Raw genomic sequence first — 24,705 nt, forward strand, 5'->3', positions numbered from 1 at the left:
ATATACATACACACACACATACACACATATATATAATAGATAGGTTGTATGTGTATGTATATATATATGTGTGTGTATATATGATGTAGATAGGTATGTATGTATATATATATATATATATATATATATATATATATATATATATATATAGATATGTATATATGATAGATATGTATATATATATATATATATATATATATATATATATATATATATGTGTGTGTGTATATATATATATGACAGCAGCAATCCAAGCTGTGAGAAAACAGTAAAAAGGAGGCGTGTCAGACGTCGTGGTACATTTTCTGATGCAGCTGCGAAAACAACTTCGTGTGCCGCCAAATACACAAAACAATTACCTTGACAATCATGTTACATTATTTTTAAAATGTTTCCTTTTCTTTTTATAACTTCTTTAACACATGACATCACTGTGAAGCGCGGGTATTTTGCTATATATATATATATATCACAGCGACACTCATAACACTGACAAAACAATTACATTGACAATCATGTTACGTTATTTTCAAAATGTTTCCTTTTCTTTCTCTTTTCTTCTTTAACACACTACTTCTCGCTGCCAAGCTGGTATATATATATATATATATATATATATATATATATAGATAGATAGAGATATATATATATAGATAGATATGAGAACATATATATATATATATATATATATATAGATACATAGATATATATATATATATATATAGATAGATATGAGAACAACACTCATATCAATGACAAAACAATTACATTAACAACCATGTTACGTTATTTTTAAAATTTTTCCTTTTCTTTTTCGTACCTTCTTTAACACACTACTTCTCGCTGCAAGCCGGGTATTCTGCTAGTCTATACTAATAAAAGGCAAAGCCCTCACTGACTCACTCACTGACTGACTGACTGACTCACTCACTCACTACTAATTCTCCAACTTCCCGTGTAGGTAGAAGGCTGAAATTTGGCAGGCTCATTCCTTACAGCTTCCTTACAAAAGTTGGGCAGGTTTCATTTTGAAATTCTATGCGTAATGGTCATAACTGGAAGCTATTTTCTCCATATACTGTAATGGAGTTGAGCTCGAAAGCCGTGGGGGGCGGAGTTTCATGTGACATCATCATGCCTCCCACGTAATCACGTGAACTGACTATCAACGCAGTACGTAGAAAACCAGGAAGAGCTCCAAAAAGCGCTGAAGAAAACATGCATTATATAATTGAGAAGGCAGTGAAACAATAAGAACCGAGCGAGTGATATATAAAACCATATTCATGAGTGCTGCTACTTCGGAAACAAAGCACGGTGTAAACCTAAAGTTTAAATTAAGTTCATAGACAGGCTGCCGCTGGCGTTTGTCATGCCCACGGGTAATGCGGGATACAAGTTTAATGAGAGGACGCAGGATATAAACGAGAGTTTTGATCACTTTGTAACTAAGTTAAAATTGTAGGTGAAGGGCTGTGCTTATGCAAATTCCGAGAGACTGTGTTTGTGGGGGATTGACAGTTAAGGCGGGTGGGGGAGTCACGTCATCATCTCCCCTCCCATTCACCTCATTTCTCTGAGCTGAGCTCTGCAGCTAAAGCAGTCTTCAGGAACCAACTTTGTGACGCTGCCACCAAATACACACAGAAAAATCCACAAGTTAATACACACTCTGTCTCTAGAGTTTCTCCACACTAAATCCTCCAGGCACTACTTACAAAAGGTTACATTAACAATCGTGTTACGTTATTTTTAAAACGTTTCCTTTTCTTAGCACAAGCACAGCTGAGAACCTTCGATGCATGTGATCCATAACGCGTTAAAAAATAATGCATTTAATCACACTGCATTCCAAACAAAGGGGAACTTCTGTCAATGCATGATTTCCTGGTACACCGATTACATTGATCAGCGCTTCCCGATTCATTTTACCCTCGCACCCACTTGGTTTGAGAAGAAGTATGAAAAAACATGAGGTTAACACAGAAAAATAGATCACCAATTGAAGCTTTATGAATAATCGATTCATCATTAATAATTGTTTTGGTAAAGCCATACTCAGTGTAATCCTCCTTCCATTTTATAATTTTTCCGCCACTAGCCATGATTAAATGAATGGTAAAAAAGTAAGAGCGAAGCGAGGGTGACTTATTCAGGCAGGCAGGCGACAGCTAAATAGCTCGAATTTGGATATAAGTGGGTTCTATTTACTAGCCAGAAATATCTTTGGTAGGAATGGAAGTTGAATTTAGTCTTTAAATTTCTATGGTAAAGAAAAAGTTATGCAATGAAGACTAAATTTAACTATATAAAGTCAAAACTTGTATATATAAAGTCATTCCCGAATATATAAAGTCAAAACCTGATTATATAAAGTCACTGTCGGAATAAATAAAGTCGAAACTTCAATATAAAAAGTCAGCGCTGGAATATCCATCCATTTCCCAACCCGTTGAATCCGACCACAGGGTCACGGGGGTCTGCTGGAGCCAATCCCAGCCAACACTGGGCGCAAGGCAGGAACCAATCCTGGGCAGGGCACATGCGTCATTTTCAAAACATTAACCGAACAGTGTTTTTTTAATTTATTTTTATGAATACGTTTTTGTTAACTTAGTTCAGTTCAGAGTCGTTTCAATCAATAGATTGTGACTTTTATTTTATATATTCAGGAGTGAGTTTATATACTCCGATGTTGACTTTATATAATCAGGTTTTGACTTTATATATTCCAGCGCCGACTTTATATATTCTGACGCTGACTGTATATATTCAAGTTTTGACTTTATATATTCTGACGCTGACTTTATATATTCGAGTTTTGATTTTATATATTCGGGAATGACTTTATATATTCAAGTTTTGACTTTATATATTCTGATGCCGACTTTATATATTCAGAAAATCAATGTATTTGCCTGTTTGGCACCCTATAGTATATGTGTGTATGTATATATGTACACATTGTCAATCATGTTACGTTATTATTAAAATGTTTACTTTTCTTTTTATTTCTCCGCTGCCAAGCGTGGGTATTTTGCGTATATATATATATATATATATATATAGATATAGATATATATAAACTGCTCAAAAAAATTAAATGAACACTTTGAAAACACATCAGATCTCAATGGGAAAAAGAAATCCTCCTGGATATCTATACTGATATAGACTGGGTAATGTGTTAGGAACGAAAGGATGCCACATCGTTTGATGGAAATGAAAATGATCAACCTACAGAGCCCTGAATTCAAAGACGCCCCAAAAATCAGAGTGAAAAAATTATGTGGCAGGCTAGTCCATTTAGCCAAAATTTAATTGCAGCAACTCAAAATTGTAAGCAGAAATTTGTATGGCCCTGTGTTCTTGTATACATGCCTGACAACATTGGTGCATGCTTCTAATGAGATGACAGATGGTGTTGTGGGGGATCTCCTCCCAGATCTGGACCAGGGCATCACTGAGCTCCTGGGCAGTCTGAGGTGCAACCTGGTGGCATTGGATGGACAAAAACATAATGTCCCAGAGGTGTTCTATTGGATTTAGGTCAGGAAAGTGTGGTGGCCAGTCAATGGTATCAATTCCTTCATCCTCCAGGAACTGCCTCCATACTCTCACCACATGAGGCCAGGAATTGTCGTGCACCAGGAGCCACTGTACCAGCATAGGGTCTGACAATGGGTCCAAGGATTTCATCCTGATACCTAATGGCAGCCAAGGTGCCTTTGTCAAGCCTGTAGCGGTCTGTGTGACCCTCCATGGATATGCCTCCCCAGACAATCATTAACCCACCACCAAACTGCTCATGCTGAATGATGTTACAGGCAGCATAATGTTCTCCATGGCTTCTCCAGACCCTTTCATTTCTGTCACGTGCTCAGGGTGAACCTGCTCTCATCTGTAAAAAGCACAGGGCACCAGTGGTGCATCTGCCAATTCTGGTATTCTATGGCAAATGCCAATGAGCTGCATGCTGCTGGGCAGTGAGCTCAGGGCCCATTAGAGGACATGGGGCCCTTGGGTCACCCTCATGAAGTCTTTCTGGTTGTTTGGTCAGAGAAATTCACACCAGTGGTCTGCTGGAGGTCATTTTGTAGGGCTCTGGCAGTGCTCATCCTGTTCCTCCTTGCCCAAAGGAGCAGATACTGGTCCTGCTGATGGGTTATGGACCTTCTATGGCCCTCTCCAGCTCTCCTAGAGTAACTGCTTGTCTCCTAGAATCTCCTCCATGCCCTTGAGACTGTGCAGGGAGAGACAGCAAACCTTGTGGCAATGACACATATTGATGTGCCATCCTGGAGAAGTTGGACTACCTGTGCAACCTCTGTAGGGTCCAGGTATCGCCTCATGCTACCAGTAGTGACACTGACTGTAGCCAAATGCAAAACTAGTGAAGAAACAGTCAGAAAAGATGAGGAGGGAAAAATGTCAGTGGCCTCCACCTGTTAAACCATTCCTGTTTTGGGGGTCATCTCATTGTTGCCCCTCTAGTGCATCTGTTGTTATTTTAATTAACACCACAGCAGCTGAAACTGATTAACAACCCCCTCTGCTACTTAACTGACCAGATTAATATCCCATAAGTTTCATTGACTTTATGCTATACTCTGATTAAAAAGTGTTCCTTTAATTCTTTTGAGCAGTATATATATATATGACAGCAACACTCATATCAATGACAAAACAATTACATTAACAATCATGTTATGTTATTTTTAAAATTTTTCCTTTTCTTTTTCATAACTTCTTTAACACACTACTTCTCCACTGCGAAGCGCGGGTATTCTGCTAGTAATGGATATAATGAGATTATTAGAAATAAACTTGATGCATTAGGATTAAAAGTCAAGACAGAGGTAAAGAATTTAGGGATAACTATTGACTCTGACCTGAATTTTAAATCACATATTAATCAGATTGACTAGGACAGCATTTTTTCACTTAAGAAATATAGCAAAAGTTAGACCTTTTATAAAATTGCAAGATGCTGAAAAATTAGTTCATGCTTTTCTTTTCAGTCGACTAGATTACTGTAACACACTCCTCTCAGGACTACCCAAAAAAGACATAAATCAATTGCAACTAGTCCAGAATGCAGCTGCTAGAATCTTAACTAGGAAAAGAAAGTCTGAGCACATCACCCCAGTTTTGATGTCACTACATTGGTTACCTGTGTCATTTAGAATTGACTTTAAAATACTGCTTATGGTTTGCAAAGCCTTAAATAATCTCACTCCATCTTATATTTCGGAATGTCTTACACCTTACACTTCAAATCGTAAACTTTGATCTTCAAATGAGTGTCTGCTAATTTTTCCAAGAGCTAAACTTAAAAGAATTGGTGATGCGGCCTTCTGCTATTATGCACCTAAAATCTGGAATAGCTTGCCAATAGGAATTCGCCAGGCTAGTACAGTGGATCACTTTAAAACATTGCTGAAAACACATTACTTTAACATGGCTTTCTCATAGCTTCATCTTAGTTTAATCCTGATGCTCTGTATATTCAATTAATTATCATTATCATTCCTGGTGGCTCCAAAATTCGTACCAATCCCTACTTTCTGTTCTGTTCTTTTTCCGGTTTTCTCTGGCGGCGATCTGCGCTGCCACCACCACCTAATCAAAGCACTGTGATGTCCCTACATTGATGGATTAAAGGCCAGAAGTCCACATGACCATCATCATCAAATTTTTCCATGAGAAGCCTGAATACCATGAGGACTGATTGTGAGGTCATTTATGTTAGGTAGAATGCCTAGAGGAGGCTGGGTGGTCTCATGGCCTGGAACCCCTGCAAATTTTATTTTTCTCTCCAGCCGTCTGTAGTTTTTTTTTTTTATTTTGTCCTCCCTGGCCATCATACTTTACTTTTATTCTATGTTAATTAGTGTTCCCTAATTTTAATTATTTATTTTGTCTTTTTTCTCTTTCTTCACCATGTAAAGCACTTTGAGCTTCGTTGTTTGTATGAAAATGTGCTATATAAATAAATGTTGTTGTTGCTGTTGTCCTTGTAGTGCCTTTAAGGCAGATCAGGCTACTGCAGTTTGAACTTAGATATCCTGCATCATAAGAGGACCAGCAGTGGGTACATCTTCAGCCTGAAAAACTGTTTTTTACTTACAGTTACATTAACATTTATATCTTTTCTATTCTTGATAAATTGATCCAGGACTCAGATGCTGTAAAGCTGCCATGTTAACTACAGTGCTACCATGCTGTGCCACCTGCTACTTACCCACATATTTTAAACTTGTTTTATTTTAATGAGCTTCCTTGTTCACCTTTGTTTTCCTTGCAATTCATCTTTTGCAAGTGTTGAAGATCTGAAAAGGCAAAATGTTTACAGACATTCCTGCTACTTAAGAAATCCAAAAAAAGATAATAAGTGTAGGTTATACAACCAACAGAAGTTCTTAGATGAATTCTCTGTTGTAGAGTGTACTGATAACAGAGGTAAGCAGAAGTAGAATAATGTGTTGGTGGACTTTTCTATGTGATGCATGAAGAGTAAAACCCAGCTTGGCGTATGCCACAGGTCTTCATGAAACAATTACAAAAATATCTAATAGCACATATAACTGCAGGAAAATAAAAGATCACTTAAACATCACTAATAATTCAAGACACATGACAACTCAGATGTGAAACTCAAGTTTGACTAGGAGAGAGTAAGAAATCCTAACATTATTTAAAATCTGCCCTCGAGCTGAAGTGGCATCCCCTGCCGTACCTGGTTCTCCTTTTTTGACAGTTGTAGAATTTATGAGTTCAAGCACTTGGAGAAAATCTAGTAGTTTGTAAAATAAGAAGATTTAAATGAAGGGTAAAAGTCAACAACTAGTCTTTGATGAGAAAGGACAGGTGTAGGTGCATGCCTCAGATGGTGAGAACCTGAGAGAATGCCTCCCAGCTAGTTTTGCTGCTTATATAAGTGTTTCATTAAGGAATTAAAGCAAATAGTTTTCAGTTTTTTCAGAGACATATATTTGTTAAAACAAAGCCTCGTCAAAAGAGTTTAAGACTAGGAATGGATCTTAAACCTAAGAATTTATGATTTTAAATGTCCTTCAGTGGTCTGTGCTGAATTTTCTTAAAGGTGCTGGTTTATTTCCCAGATGAGTGATTTCTGGTAAATCCCGTGTTTTCTTCATGTTCTGACAGAGTTCTTTTCAATTTCCCTGCACTCTCAAAGATATGTTGAAGTCTTATTTGCAATACTATTAAACTGGCCAAAATCCAGTGAGTATAGGCAGGCGGGTGTATTCATTCCCATGAGCATCCCACTTGTTGACTCCTGCTTTGTATGTTTAGCTGCCTGGAAAAAATAACAACCTGCTAGGGCTTATTGTGACAGCTCAGCCTATTTAGAAGATGCCTACTTAAACCTTTAAATTCACTGTCTAAGTAATTTTTGCCAACTTCTCCTGAATTCTTAGGCAATCATATAAAAGAGTAACTCACCCACCTGAGCCTGACCATAATAAACTGCACTTTTCATATCTCTAAAACAATCCATCCCTCCATTCAGAGTGATGTGTCCTACAAACTTCAGGTGCAAATTAGAAACTAATCCAAGATGGGCTGCCTGTTTAGCATATGGTACAGTCACACGTAATCAATCACAGCAATAATTTAGGGTTACAAACTGGCAGATGCTTTTTTTTTTTGGGAGGAACATCAAATGAAATCCCTTAAAGACAAAGGGAGAACATGCAAACTCAAAAGCAGGCACTGACAAGGCAGTTTGAAGCCAGTCTCCAGGAGCCTTGAGGTTAAAAGCTAACCACAGCACCAATGCTCTGCAAAATCCAATCACAAGGAATCCGAGGCTATCCCAGCAGCAAAGTGAGTGAGTGCGAGTTCTGCCATGGACTGGCACCTTGTCTGGTGATGCTTCCTGTTGTGCACCTGCTACTGGCATGGTTTAGGCCTTTATGACTGTGGCTTGGATTAAGCTACTTTGAGAAAGTATGTCTGTCGTATCTTATCTTATAACAGGTGCTCCGATTTCTGATTTAGGGAAATGTTGTGATAACATTTAAAGTATTGAAACTCTGTAAAATAGTTTCCTGACTGATACTTTCATGTCACTGTTGTGAATGAAATCTCCCGCAGGATTGCTGTTTCTAATTCACTCATGCTGACTCATATAATAAGCCACCTGCATTTTCACCCTTTTACATTGTCATTTCCAGCTGCACATACGTACAGTCCTTGGGGTCTGTCTACCTACTTTAAACAACCCATTATGTGGGAACAGTAGATGTAGATAATGTACACACCACTTATAAAGTAACTGGACTTGCTCTTCTAAATCAGTTGGAAATGCTGTGATTGTGTTAGGAAGTACTCAATGTAATATGAGACACATCAATTGAAATGACAAGGGTGAGCAAATAATTCAAGGATGATGCACTTTTAACTCCAGGTTTTTAAAATCATTCATAAAAAGTAGTGCGACTTAACAAGAACAAATCATGAATGTTTCATGTATGCTACAACTTTGCCAAATTCAAATATTTTGTCATAGTCTGGGGAGCATGGTGGCGTAGGGTTGGTGTCCCGGGTGTGGTATAGCGGGTCCACGGCTTCAAAAGAAAGTGTGGCCAGCTTTTAAAACCAGAAAGCCGTGTCAGTATCTGTGGGCGCGATTGCACGATCGCGGGGAGTTAATGAGGTAATTAGGGCGAATCGCACCTGCACGTGTGGGTGCGATAGTTCTCAATGGCCTCATCGGCTTCCTACTGCATGTGATTAAGGTGCTGTGCCTACGGAGACGTATATGTACAGGCCGGCACAAGGGGTTCGAGAGAAACAAAGAGACAGATATGAAAGAACGGAGCAGAAGACGGAGGTTAAAAAGACGTGAAGGGCAGTCAAGGCAGACGATCCCGTGCACCTGTATGGAGAAGGCAGCATGAGCTGGGGCACTCTAGGGGCTGCTTCGCTCCACTGAATAATCGTGTAAAGTGGGGCAACCAGGACGGAAGACCTACCACTGGTTCCGAGGGGCAACCGTGAGAGCACGAAGGAAGACGGGAGGTGTGCTGATCTTGGACGGTCTGGCTGCGCAGTGTGGAGGGAGGCAGCCAAGACGGGAGTCGCAGACAGGAGTTTGTGCTGCAGAGGCTCCACCAGCAGCACGAGTGATGGGTGAGCCAGGAAGACAGGAGGAGGTGGGCTGAGATCACATGAAGAGCGAGGTTAAAAATGCAGTCTCTCTCCCTCTCTCTCTCTCTCAACAAATTTATTTATGATGGATTTTAGTCGTACTTTATACTGGTTTTATGGATTTATTTGTGTACTATATTTTAGTTGAGAACAGTGGACTTTTTTGTGTTACTTTTGACTGCTTTTTAATAAAAGCACTCAAGAACTTTCCATCATCCCCTGGCTACAATGAGATTTGTCCGGTCATATCTATCGACAGTGTTGGTTCAACAGACTCCCATGTGGGAAGATGGAGTCTGGAGGAGACTAGCATTGTCACACCGGGGCCTCCCTCCGTGTGTCTGTTCACCCTGTGATGGACTGACTCCCTGTCTTGCACACTATGCTAGCTGGGATAGGCTCCAGACGACCCCTGCGACCCTGTTCAGGACTAAGCAGGTTAAGCAATAACTGTCAGTCTGTGTAACCACAAGAGGGAGCTGCAAACACAATGTCATCCAAAACAAGTCCAGGTTCAAATAAATTTATTTGCTACCAATATATTTCCAATTAAGCACTAGCCAAAATCAACACAGGAATATAACAATTATTTCTTCTCTCTTTCCTTCCTCCAAGTGTGTTTGTTGCCCAATGCCTGCCGATTCGGACTGTCCAGGGTTCTTTTAAACTGGACTCGTGACTGCTTCCAATGTCACTGCATAGGTCATCTGAAGCACTTCTGGCTCGTGTTGAAACCAATGCAGTCCCGTCTCCTTTGGCAGCACCCAAGGACCCTTAGGGGCCTGTGTTTCCAGACTCCAATTCCCATGCCACCCTGCAGGTGTGCTAACTGGGTTGATCCCAGAGGAACACTGCCACCTACTGTTTGGTGGAGTGCACTACTCCTGGTCAATCCACCCATTATACTACCTCAGTTGAGATTACAAGGTGTTCTGAGTGGGTTAAATCTCCACTTCAGCTGTTCATCCATTATGGCCTTCTGGCTGAACAAGAAATCATCCTCCTTCACATGTAGGATACCTTTCCTTCCTCCATGGCAGTTCTTTCTGAATTAAACTTGTTAAATATTTAACAAGCCTATAACAAATTTGAAGTAATATTTTTCCAGCAACAATATAGTTGGGGAAATCCAATGGTTGTATAATTATCTAAAAATAAGACAGAAAATATTGAAATAATCAACTTCCTTGGGAAGCCACATTGTTTTGTAATTGTAACATTTTAACAAAGCAGTTATTTTATTTGGTTATCCTGAAAGTTTACTGTCACCAGTTTAAATACAAATGTTAATCTACACATGTTTCTTGTGTAATATTTAACTACAAGTGATTACTGAATGACTGTTAAAAATGACTAAAACACAGGTATTGCATTCAAGTGTTTTTTATAATTGAAGAATTTAAAGTACTTTTCTTCTTTTTACAGAATTAGATTGTACTTAACATTGAAGGAAATTTTAATTTGAATGTTTTTTTATTATGCATTACCAACTTTTAATTAATTTTGTTCCTCATTTAACAGCTTTGATAAGCTAACAGTATATATTGTTTTCTCACTGTATGCTCATCCAAAGCAATGTCCCTCAAAAAAGTGTCTAAAAAATAACATTATTGTGTTGATTTTTATGAAAACCTACCAGATGAAGAATGCAAGTTTTTGTGCTGAATTCATAGCTTACTGTTATTCTAACATGCTGTGAGTTATATCAATTAAAACTGGTTCAATTAATATTAAATATTTAAAATATTCATTTTTAATAATGGCAGGCACTTTGAAACATAGGCAACTGAACACCTCATTGGTTAATACTGCAAACTAAACAAATGGAAGCGCAAGCTTATCACTGCACCCAGTCTTGTCATCCCTTGAGACATGTCATGGGTTTAGACAGCTGTCAGGAGCTTTGTGAATTTCTCTGGGTTTATCTTGTTTGCTTTTTCTTCTTACTCAGTATTGATTGGATCATTATCTTGACTCTCTAAGCCTTCAAAAATTCTTCAGCTCAATTGTCACATCCAGACTTGTCATCTGTTGTGGCCTCCTGCCATCCCGTCTAATTCCCTCTTAGTAGACGTGGCTGTCCATTCTCAGCTTCAGTAAATTGAGATGGGGCTGCACTCGGTGGTGGCTCATTTCTTGCTTACTTTAAAGTAACCCATTCAAGTTTGCACAGTCTTGGTATCCTTGGAAAGCAATAATTTCTCTTCTGGGATTGGGGGAAGCGCAACTGTACAATGTATGACACCTCATGACCACACTAGTTTGAATGAAGTGGAACAGTGTGAGATTTTTTACAGTGGCTGGGGGGCCAATCCAGCCACCAAGCCCCAAGTCAGAGGACCTGCTCTCAGGACTGGATATAGGTTAACGCCATACCCAATGACTACTTAATTCCTATTGGCTATTACTATGTTTAAATAAGATATGCATCTAGACTTCCCAGTATAACCTACCTGTAAGTATACATGTGTACAGTTTCGAAAGGGTCTCAAATTATTTAATGTTTTCATTGCCAGCATGTTAATTTGCAAAATGGCACAGTGGTTGGCCTTTCTGATCCACAGTCTAAGAACACTGGGCTCCAATTTCAGCCACTGTGAAGAGTTGGCATATTCTTGTGTGTGTTACAGTTTCTCTGCTTTAATTTTCATATCCAAAATGGTTTGTTAATTGGCATCTTTGATTTGACTTCATTTGAGTGCATTTGCTCTGGGATTGACTGGCACTCATTTGATGTTGGGTTCTGTCTTGTGTTCTGTGCTTCTAGCTCAGGCTGCAGTTCTATGACCCTGAATTGGACAAAGTTTCTACAGATACTGTAATGGGCAGATCATTTTGTGTGGATCATCTACCAGATCTTATTTGTGACATGGCCCCCTTTGACTTTCACAATAGATTGATGTCATTGGGATATGGAGAAGACATGACCAGGAAGACCACAATAGTGGTTAGTTTTGATAAAAATGTAACATCAAATTCCCAATAATTGCCAAAACTTGACATCACTTTTATCCAAGGTGATTTAGATAATCCAGAAGTCTTGAAGATGTTTGCAAGGTGCTTCTGTGGCAAGGACTATCATATCAAGGCCTGTGGATGTTGTGTTTGAAACTAAGTCAGCCCAGTCTGCTCAGAGTCAGCAGAGTCTTCTTCATCCATGGCACCTACAGTTGCACTTGCACTCTTTGGTGCCAAGATGGACCCCAGCTCCCCAGAATCCTGAGCTTCAATTAAGCAACCTGGATGATGGATGATTTTTTTGGTGTACTTAACAGTTACTTGTAACACTTTGAAATCACTTCGATTTTTTTTGCCTGCCACCTTCTGACTCACAGATACAAGAAACCCCCAAAGTTAAATTATATAGCATTTGACTAGTTTGATGTCTAGTTTTGCAAAAAGTCAATCCTTTTGGGGTTTCCACCTATTTTGGTCCCTCTTGACCTGAAAAAGCCTCCCTTTTAGGCCATTTGTGGGCCATATTTTGTGCAGAAAATTACACCCTCATTATAAAGAGTAAACCAAAAGATGTCTTTAGCAAAAAATAATCAGAATGACTTGATGTTGTGCATGTGACGTCAATAGACCCCAGGGGCTCACCCACAAAGGATCAAAATTACACCTTTTCAGAAAACCTTGAAAAAAACAAAGATCAGTAATATAGCCATGTGCAGTGTGATTTTATGCTACTCTGAGGTAGCTGATTACAACAATAAATAATAGTTTTGATATCTGATTCTTTACAGATGGTCCTAGCCCTTTAACAGCCTCTTCCAGAAGGTACAAAATATTGAAACATAAGCACGTGGGGTTTCGTCTTAGATTATTTCAAGATCAGTGGTTATGAATTGTTACACGCGTGCTTAGGAGGCAGTCAACAAGCCCGGAGGTGAGTGAAATATGGCGAGACAAAGGGTTGATATACAGTACTAACGCCTCTCTCTCTCTCGCATCAAACAAAAAGAAGAAATATAAAGTACCTTCCATACTTCCAGGTTCCCAAAATGGCGTCCAACCGTCACTTCCTCCTCTGATTCCCAAACCCACCAAGAACCACGTCACTTACGGCACTCTCATCATGATGTCACTTCCGGTGCTACCTCAATGACCTCACTTCCAGCTCCCAAAGATAACGACATTTCCGTCTGACAGCCACGACGTCATTTCCTGCCAACTCACTTCTGTCCAACATTTTTTTCTCTGCATAAAAATGCCATATTTCTAATGTATGTTGTTGAATGACTGTAAAGTACTTTGACCACATTTCTGGTTTATTGCATTCATTGTCCTTTGGACATTATGCAGGAAGTGTACCCAGCTCTTTTTTTGTTGTTTTGGAGTGCTACTTTTCATCACAGAATATTTATTTAATTATTTTAGATTTTTCATCCTTTAATAACAAATTTCTATTACAATCAAGAATATTAAGACCTTACACATTTTTCATATTTCAAATATCTGACACAACTCTTTTTGTTTATTATGTATACCTCATGAAGTAAATAATTACATGTCTTATGAACAACCTGAATTATGAAGGCTTACACTAATTCATACCTTTTTTTTGGATCATAACCTGCAAAATGTGAAATACTAAGCATTAAATCCTGCTTTCCTTTTTGAAACATTTTTTGATTTATGAAGACATTTATATACACGATTATTTAGCCTTTTTTAAGAAATCTTGCTAAGTAAAATTTTGCTACTCTCTTTGGCATATTTTTTTGTTTTGCTAAATGAAATATTTGTTTTGCTTTTTTTAGCTAAAAAAAAGTAACCATCTTAAATATGTAATTTTTGATAATTCAATAAATCTCACAATAAGGAAAACAAGATGTAATGGCTTGATTTAAAACTTTTCACTTGTTTAGATTTTTTTTTTTTTTTGCGGTGATAGTTTAAGTTACATGCCTAGAGTTAAAGCACTGACATAAAACTGATCGAACCTGAATCATAATGGTTTCAAGGGGAATTGCTAAGTCACTAGGCCACACTTTCTAACAGTTACTGCTGCATTATTTTTGTGGGTTTACTCCCTCCTGCTCCTTATGAAAACTATGACTAGACCATAAAGCTTCTAAAAACAGTATTGAATATTACAAGCATTTCGTTTCTAATGCCTAAACTGCAAGATCAAAAAATACAAAAATACAGGAGATTCCTATTTAATACACATAACAGAATATCTCATCATATGTGTGATACTAAAGTATCTGTTACATAAAAGTGATTTTTTTGCATGTATTACATAACTTATTAAGATAGTTTCTTATACACACAAGATATAATTTTCTGCATATACATTATTGTGTCATACATGTGACATATTATCTTGAACGTAGAAGATATTATGTCCGAGATACAAGACAGTATCACATACGTATGAGAGTAAATTAAACAAAAAGTGAGTAAAGTGTCACTCGGGGTTAGTTAACAATGCCATTTGCACAACTCTCTAAATGTTAGGGTGTTTCATTTCATTACTTCTGTTCTTATCGACACACTAGGGAGTGCCCAGACCTGTACAAGTACTGATCTGTGTAAAAACCCTGGCCAAACCTTCTTGTGATGTCTCTCACTGTTTCACTGTTTTCATCTTGTAATGTCGCTCTCTTACTTTATCAGCCAGCATAATTCTATTTAGTGTCGGAGAGAGTAGCATGGGCTATAGGTCAGAAACCAGCCTGGAGGGGAAGCTAGCCCTTCACTGGAGACACGTAAGCATCCAGAAATGGCCAGGTTAAAGTCGCCAGACACGTTTACTGGTGTATATTTGGAATGGAAGAGGAAACTTGGAGATAAGCCCCCAGGGAGAATGTGCAACTTTCAACACAGAGAGTGCATGTCCAAGCTGAGATTAGAACACAGAGAAATGAGGCAGCAGAACTAACCACATCACAAACATGAGCAGGACAGGTGGAATGGCAAGTCAAATTTGGTTCAGTATGAGTGTGTGTGCAGGTGAAACTCTGTCTGGGTTTGGAATTGTGACACTCAATGGCGGAGGATTATTATGAGATGATAGATAAATGAGAAGTAATGGTCAAAAGACAAGTGAGGATTGAAATAGTGGAAGGGCCAATAACAGAAAGAGTAACTAGAATTAAATTGTAAGACAGTACTGAGGGTCAGAATCAGAAAAATAAAGCTGCAACTAGAACAGAAAATCCTAATGCCAGGACCTATGTGAAAATAATACGTAACTAATGCCACGAAGATCAAGTTATTATATCCACTGAGGGATAAAGCATTTGCATTTTCAATTACATTATTGCACAAAGAACAAATTTACGTGACCTTCAAAATGGCATCATGTAATAAAGGAAAAACATAATGTTAATGAAAAGTAACTTTACAGTTTTGAGGCAAAATGTGAAAATAACATAAGAAGTGGATTCCTCATAATTAATCATTCCAAAATGGACACAAATATACATATAAATTGCTGGGTTCTAACCTTAAATCAGTATGCTAGGAAAGACTAGCCACCCATACACACACGCCATCTATGACTATGACAACCAAGTGTTAAATTATAGTTGTTTTTTTTGTTCTTTTTGACATTCTGGTTTTGTATATGCAGTATATATAAATTGTCAAATGAAAAGACAAAAGCCAGAAAGAGGTTTGGAGCAGCCTCCCATATTCTTGAAGCCCAGCTGCAAATTTGAAATTTGATTACACAATAGAGCGATTTTGAGTCCAGAACAGAACTGACTTGGATGAGTCAAAAGTGGCGGTTTTAAAGGAAGGCTGAGGAACCGATGTCTTCGGGTCAGGTGGAATTTCCTGTAATTAGTCTGTGGGTGACAAGGCCCACACCCCTCAGCCCAGACCCATCGGGTGAGACGTTCCCTGCCGTGAGGTCCTGAATCCAAGAAAGAGCACCACTGTTGGCATGGATGGATCCTCATCAATGAGCAAGCAAAAACTTGTAAGGCTATAGATCAACATTCGACACCTTGTGTAGGGCCATCCACTTTTATGGTGCATGATCCATAACAAGGGTGAATTCCCAGCCCTAGAGGTAGTACCTCAGCTGCATAATCGCCCTTTTGACCGCCAAGGCCTCTCTCCACCACCGCATACCTGGTTTCTCATTCCATCAGTTTACAACTCAGGAGCATAATGGGGTAGTCAACACCATTGATGCTCTGGGTCAGCACGGTACCAAGACCTGTATCTGAAGCCTCCATAAGTAGAATGACATGTAAAGAAAAAATAGGAGCTTTCAAGACTAGTGCTGATGTAAGGGCCTGCTTCAAGTCACTAAATGCAGCATCTGCCTTATCAGTACATACCACATTGTTTGGGGCCCTCTTCCTTGTCAGATCAGTCAAGGGCATAGTAACCCAGTAAGCCGAGAAAGGCTTGGACTGGCCACTTGGTCCTCGGACAGGGCCACATCAATATGGCATCTACTTTCTTAGCACTGTGGTTTCACGGTACCCCAGCCCTCTAGGTAGCCTAAATATTTGGCTTCATCCAACCCAAAGAAACAAGTCCGAAGATCGGCCTCACCTGCTGCAGGTGTTCCTCCCATGTGCCGGAATAGATGAACAAGTCATCCAGGTAGGCAGCATTATATGAGTTATGAGTTATATGGCCGGAGCACTTTATCCATCAGACATTGGAAAGTCACCAGTGCCCCATGTAACCCAAATGGAAGGACACGATACTGCCAGTGACCACTAAGGGTGCTAAATGCAGTTTTAGCTTTTGAAGAATACGTTAAAGAAACCTGCCAATATCCCTTTGTCATGTCAAGAATGGTCAAATGTTTAGCCTGTCCTAACCTCTCAAGGAGGTTGTCCACTTGTGGCATTGGATAGGCATGAAATTGGAAGACTTAAATAAGTCAATGGAAGTCATTGCAAAACCTCCAACTCCCATCAGGCTTAGCACCTAAGACAATAGGACTGGACCAGGGAGTATGATTTTCCCCTATCACTCCTAGTCCAGCATGCGCTTGATCTCAAGTTCCACTTCGGCTTTTTTTGCCTTTGTAAGGTGATATGAACATTTTTAGACTATAATCTGGGTTCTTTAAATATATCGTCTCAACTCTTAGCCAATGTTGTGATAACACATATCAGTGAGCCACAATGGAAATGTTGCTGCAAGAGTCAAATAAGGCTGCAAATAAGGCACCCCCTCTTTTGGCCAAGGTGCTCTGCCTTGGTGTGGAGGCTGGTGCTCTCCTTTTGGAGAGCATAATAAGCCCCTGTTGTCTCCCCCCTCTAGACCAGCCCAATCCTGTTGTCCCACCCTGCACACTCCCGGTGGTATCTAGTTTGCCTGGAGTGTACTGGTGATGGAGCTTGCACTCGGTCTTCCCGAATCCCGGGATGCCCTTCTCACCTGGAAACTTGGGTACAGTACTCTCCCATCTGTAGGTTAGTGATGTTGTTTTCTTCAGGTCCTGCTCCTGGTACTTCTTGGAGTCATCAAATGTGCCAACTATGCCAGATGTCAAATGAAAAGGCAGGAGTTCAGAAAAAAGGTTTGGGGAAGCCTCCTGTATACTTAAAGCCCTACAGCAAAGTTGTTATTTGGTTGCACAATGCAGCGTTTTTGAGTCCAGAACAGAAGTGACTTGGATGAGGCAAAGATAATAGTTTTAAAGGAAGGTTTTGAAAGTGATGTCGTCAGGGCCATCCATCACAACATATACTGTATATATATATATATATATATATATATATTATTGATTTACTTAATGAGATTTTATAGAAAGCCAAATTTCCTCACTGGCACCAAATAAAGTTCTATCTGTTTCAGAATACAGTGGAACCTTGGTTCACGACCATAATTCGTTCCAAAACTCTGGTCGTAAAACGATTTGGTCATGAACCAAAGTAATTTCCCCATAGAATTGTATGTAAATACAATTAATCCATTCCAGACCGTACAAACTGTATGTAAATATATATTTTTTAAAGTTTTTAAGCACAAATATAGTTAATTATACCATAGAATGCACAGTGTAATAGTAAATTAAATGTAAAACAACTTTGAATAACAATGAGAAAACCTTGAACAACCGAGAAAATTAATATTCATAATCCACCAAGAAAAGTAACAATGCACGCTATGAATCGATCGCTGTAAACAGAAGTGAAGTGGAGGTTAAAGTCCAGTAGAAAAAATTCTTCATTAAATACAACCAGGTTAAAAGAATGCCATGTCTCTTTAAAAACAAGCCTGGTGCATTCTTTAACTGCCTTCTCAGCCTTATACGTCCAGCCGTCTCTCTCTCACTCGCGTGCGTGCGTGCGTGCGTGCGTGCGTGTGTGTGTGTGTGTGTCTGTGTCTGTCTGTCTGTCTCTCTCACGTGTGTGTGTCTCTCTCACTCGTGTCTGTGTGTGTGTGTGTCTCTCTCGAACGTGTCTGTGTGTGTCTCTCTCACGCACGTGTGTGTGTTTGTGTGCATGCTCGCACAAACTGAAAGAGAAACTGGCTTGTTCGTATACCGAGTGTGTGGTCATGAACAGATGAAAAAGTTTGGCAAACTTTTTGGTCGTAAACCAATCTGTACGTGTTCCGAGACGTTCGTGAACAGAGGTTCCACTGTAATTGACTATGGAAATGATGGATGAATGGATTTGTAAAGTGTTCAGGACCTTGTAACTTTCAAACAAAGCAAGGTAATTGAAAGTAATGAATGACATGATATTTAGCATGCATTTCACGCTAACAGAGCAGCTACTTACATTGCATTCTAAAAAGCAACATTCCCCACATGGTTGCCAAGGATAATTATATAACATGTCATCATGATTGTGATGACCTAGGACTTTTGTCTGCTGTCGCTCTAAGGGGCCTTGGAGATGTATAATAATTTTGTTTCCATGATTAGTACAACCAACCAATTTTCATTTCATCCATTAATAATTTAATTTTTAAACTAATTTTCCCATTTCAGGGTAATGCTGGGTTTTGATCTGGATGGGGTGCAAGTTCATTGCCTGATACACTCGCTCAAACACTCACTTCCATTTAATAGTATGGACTTCAGTTAAAATCACAAATTAACAAAAACACAAGTAAAACAAGCAAAATATAGTCAGTGGCTGGGCTTGTTTATGAATCTGAATTGGGACACCACACTGCCCAACTATCTTTTAAAATGTTGATAGCTCTAAAGACTTAGGTTGTGGAAGAAAAATATTAAAAAGGCATGCATTACATCTAACATGAATATCTAAAAATAATTGCTTTTCTTTTCTCAAACTTGAATAAATAGGAAGCAATCATCCTGACCTTTATACCCTAGCAAAGTGGCAACAACTGCTCCACAAAGTGGCAGCTCTGAAAAGTCAATAAAATAAATTAACTTAACCTAGCCAACCCGCGGCGTACCATACGCCGCATAATCAGGCCGGTTTTTTAATGATTTTTAAGCACAGGGAGAAAATTAACATTTGAAAAATTGGTAATGTAAAAAATCAGCAAGAAAAGCAACATTGTAACAATGCACGGAACGAACCAACACACAATTGTCCGTCCTAGCGCCTTCTCCTGCCAGTTGGAGGGATGGGGGTGCTCGGCGCAGAGTGTGGAATGGGAGAAGAGGAGAAGGACGTCCATTCAGCTCCGTCTGTCATGCTAGTCTGCTGATTTCTCGTTCAGTATGCAATGCCCGCTCATGTGCCCACCTCCAACTCGTCACTTGAGTCGTCGTCTTTACACAGTCCAGATGTACCTGTGACTGACTTTTCATTGCTCTGTGCGGTTTTTGCTACTTTTCTATAAATAATCCACCAAGACACCCAACCACGGTAGTAGCAAGGTGGGAGGGAGGTGTGTACAATGGGTTGGGACGCAACCAGTGGGAGCGTATGAGTCGCACTTAGTGGGAATTCCACGGTTTGCAGCCCGAATGGGGTTCAACGGCTTACCGACGCCGGGTAGACACACGCTCAATGTCATGCATAATTATTTATTGAATGCTGAACACTTCTGGAAAGACACGGTTGTCTAAAACGGGTTGGTGTGAGAATACAACAGTAAGCGAATGAAAAGATGGAACTCTGGAGAGAGCAAAATACAACACAATAGTGAACCCGCGGCATAACAAACACCGCATAATTATTTATTGATGGTTGAAAACTTCTGGAAAGACACCGTTGTCTAAAAAGGGAGGGTTTGAGGATAAAACAGAAAGTGAATGAAAAGATGGAACTCTAGACTTTTCATTGCTCTGTAAGGTTTTGGCTGCCTTTCTATATATAATCCACCAAGACACACGACCACGGTAGCAGCGAGGTATGGGAGTGTGAGCAAAGTGCAGGAGCATCTTAGAAGACGCATGTTTGTTGCAGATGCGAATTGCTTAATGTAGCATGTAAAACAGTTTGCTATGGTGCACTCGGTCGTGCGTCGTAACTGAAAACTCGGTTTTTAAAGACTGCTTACCTCATTGTGTTTTAACCTCAGTTGTAAAGGAATGTTTTAAGGATCTCATGGGATACCCCTCGCAAACCGTTTCACACGCTGCATATGGCGATTCACCTCCGCGAGAAACATGCCTCTATGAACAGTCAACGTAGCTCGGAGGTGCATGACATGCACATGACATTAACCTGACCTGCACTGCATGTGGCCTCTACGACAGACGAATATAAATGACACCATTTCTTCTGTGTCGTCGCGTCCGAGTTGGTGGGCGTGGCCCTGCGACTGGTCGTCATATCCAATGGTCTTGGAGTTGGTGGGCGTGGCTCCTTCCTGCGTGCGCCATAGGTGTCTTTCTTGTCGGCGGCTTAGTGAATCCACGCCCCTTCCGGGGTGCTTTCCATGGTTGTCTTGCCTTAGTGAATTATATATATATAGATACTTACTGGATACAAAATAAGGTCATGCCCATAATCATTGGGTTAATATTCCCCTGACTATGTGTAAATATTTTCAGGAAGAATTAATGAAGAGTGCAAATCACATAAAATTCTCAGAATGAGGTCAAAAAGCAAGATGAGCCTACAAAGTCTAATGTCATGAGATACCCTCTGACAGCAACTGAGACTACTGAACCATTGAGAACTGACCTGTCATTCAAGAACCAGTTCTATATCTCAGTTACCAGGCTACCTACTTCCATAGGTTTACTACTACCTATAGGACTGGAAGAATTCACTGTTATCCCACCAGAGAAGTGTCATGTACCCTCTACTATTATTAGGCTGCCCCTTCTTTTATCATATATAGCAGATTCAAATCCGTTACAAAAGAAAACACACAGGTGACCTACTTACTTTCGTGTCAATTTTCTCAGGCTTTCTCACTATGTTAACTAGTAAGATTTAATTTCTGACATCTTCTTTGTTAACAGGGATTACTACATAAGAACATATGACTTTTTCAAATGTGAGTTAACCACTCAGTCCATCAAACCAGAAGTATTTCTAAGATTTGATGATATCAAGGTCTCAGCTCCCTTTAAGAATGTTGAGCTCTGCAACCAGCACAATAGATCAACAGCTTAAGCTGCCGATAAGCCCCTACTCATGTCACTACTTTAAACTGCTTAATAATAATAATAATAATAATAATACCTGCGGTGGGTTGGCACCCTGCCCAGGATTGGTTCCTGCCTTGTGCCCTGTGTTGGCTGGGATTGGCTCCAGCAGACCCCCGTGACCCTGTATTCGGATTCAGCGGGTTAGAAAATGGATGGATGGATAATAATAATACATTTTATTTATATAGCGCCTTCCCCATGCTCAAGTCACTTCACAGAGTCTTAGAATAAACAGCAGTGTATATGAAACATTGGATTCAAATATTTTCCTGAATAGAACAATGACACAGATAACAAAGCATTAAATAGAATAAAGGACAATAAAAACAGAATAAAATACTAAATTCAATACTAAAAGAAAAACCTAACAAATAACCAAATTTGTGATATAACAGAGATACAAATTATCCTGAGCACCTGGACAGAGAGGTAAACTAAAAGAAAGGGCAGAATGTTAAGTTAAGTTAAAAGCCTTCCTAAATACATGAGTTTTAAGTTGTTTCTTAAAAGAATGAATGGAGTCAGCTGATCTAATTAATTTCGGTAGGTCATTCCAGAGTCTGGGCACTATACAGCCGAAGGCCCTGTCACACATGGAGTGTAGATTAGTGTGGGGTACAACAAGATTACCAGAATCAGTGGACCTTAGTAGTCGAACAGGAGCAGAGTGATTTAGAAGGTCACTGATGTAGTCTGGCGCAAGGCCATTTAAAGCTTTGTAGGTTATTAGAAGGATTTTATATTCAATTCTGTAAGACACAGGGAGCCAGTGAAGGCAAAGCAGAATGGGTGTTTTGTGATCACTGTTGCTGGTTTGTGTAAAGACTCTTGCAGCAGAGTTTTGAATCAACTGGAGCTATGACATAAGATTTGAAGGGGCACCTGACATCAGCGAGTTACAATAATCGATGGAGGATGTGATAAAAGGATGAACAAGTTTCTCAGCATCAGAAAAGGAGAGGAAGGAGTGAACATGCGATATGTTACGAAGGTGAAACTAAAAGTTTCTTAATGTGATTTATGCGGGCAGAATAAGAAAGGGAGGAATCAAATATGACACCAAGGTTCCTTGCATCAGAAGAAGGTCTGATGAGATCACCGTTAAGAGTGACTGAAAAGGAGCACTAAGTATCACTTTAGTGCCAATTTGCAGGAGTTCAGTTTTGTTGCAATTTAATTTTAAAGAGTTCTGCTACATCCAGGTTTTAATTTCACTGAGGCAAGTTGTGAGCTGAGAAAGTTCTGATGAAGTTCCACTTTTAACACTGAAATAGAGTAGAGTATCGTCTGCATAAAAATGATAACCCAGTCCAAAGCTACAAATAATATAGCCATAGGTAGCATATAAATACAGAAAAGCAGAGGACCAAGGACAGAGCCTTGTGGAACCCCTTGCATGATTGCCACTGATCTGGATCTGCTGTTGCCAAGACTAACAAACCACTGGAGGGCAGTGCCAGAGATACCTGGCATGTTCTCCATTATGGACAGTAGAATGTTATGTCTGACCTGATGCTGCACTGAGGTCTAACAGAATTAATATGTTGGTTTGTCGAGAGTCTGCTGCCATAAGGAAATCATTGGTTACCTGTAGCAGAGCAGTTTCATAGCTGTGCTGCACCCTGAAACCAGACTGAAAGGTTTCCATCAAATTATTAAAAGTTAAGTAATTGGTGAGCTGGGAGGCTACAACACACTCAAGAACTTTTGACAGAAAAGGTAATTGGGAAATAGTCCGAAAATTGTTAAGATTATCAGCATCAAGACCAGACTTTTTTAACATGGGGGTTACTGAAGTGATTTTAAAAGTGGCTGGCACAAACCCAGTGTCGAGGGATGTATTGATTATTGTCGGAACAGTCGGGATTATGGCACGAAGGCAGGATTTAAGAAGTGTGGTGGGGATGGGGTCCAATACACAAGTAGTTTGCTTCATCTTTCAAAGAAGGTCATTAACAAATGCCAATGTGACTGGTGAAAATTTAGAAAAGGAGCTGGATGGAATGAGAAGACAGGGAAGGATATAAATGGATGATAGATTTATGTTATGTTAAATTATTTAGATCTTTAATTTTATTGCAGAAAAAGTGGAGGAATTTTTCACAGACTTCAGTAGAGGATGTAATTGGGCTAAATGCAGGTTGAAGTAGTTTATTAACTACAGAGAACAAAACCCTTGGATTATCATGGCCACTTTCTATTATTCTGCCATAATGTGTGTTCTTGGCTGCAGTTCCTGTCTACCCCTGTCCATAAACACTGGAATGTACAGTAAATGTGACTTCAGTCACCTCTATCACTTGTTGTGCAACCTGCATGCCATTTTTGCCTCAAGCAAATCCAGATTTAATTTAAAGTAATTTACAGTCATAAGACCGGCGAGACACAGTTGTAAATAACCTCTCCAATTTAAGTAGGCTAATAATGGTAGAAAATTAAAAGTTCACATTGTGTTCACAAAGTGAATTAGAAGCCATTAGACACTACTTGAACCATGTATCTAAATCTGGATGTTCCCTGTGGAAATTTGTTTTGAAAAAACAATGATAATTGCAGTAGAACACATTGTGGAGGTCTAATGATGCTAAAATTATAAATAAATAAATAAATAGATGTTAAATTTCAGACAAATGTTAGTCAACCATAAATAAACAAATTAGTTATTGCTGCAAAAAGCATACATTAATTCACTTCTAGATATGATAATGAATAAGCAAATAAAAAGTCAGAAAGCTGATGTGGTGATGCAATCAGCAGTGAATTTTTCAGGCTTATATTGTTGAGTGTTATGCACTGATGAGCTGGAAAGAAGATACATCTTTAGTTGGCAAGACGGAATGAAGGGGGTTAGTTTCATGCTTCTCTTTTCAGTTGTTTGTGGTGCTTGTCTAGTTTAGTGCTGCTTCTTAATTAAGGTCAGTTGCACGTCAGTTTTACCACTTTGTAGGTTCTTTGTTTCACTTCTAATTGGCAGGTAGACCTGATTGCCTGCTAATTGGGAGCAG

This window comes from Polypterus senegalus, chromosome 14 (genome assembly GCF_016835505.1).
Source record: "Polypterus senegalus isolate Bchr_013 chromosome 14, ASM1683550v1, whole genome shotgun sequence".
NCBI lineage: Eukaryota > Metazoa > Chordata > Cladistia > Polypteriformes > Polypteridae > Polypterus > Polypterus senegalus.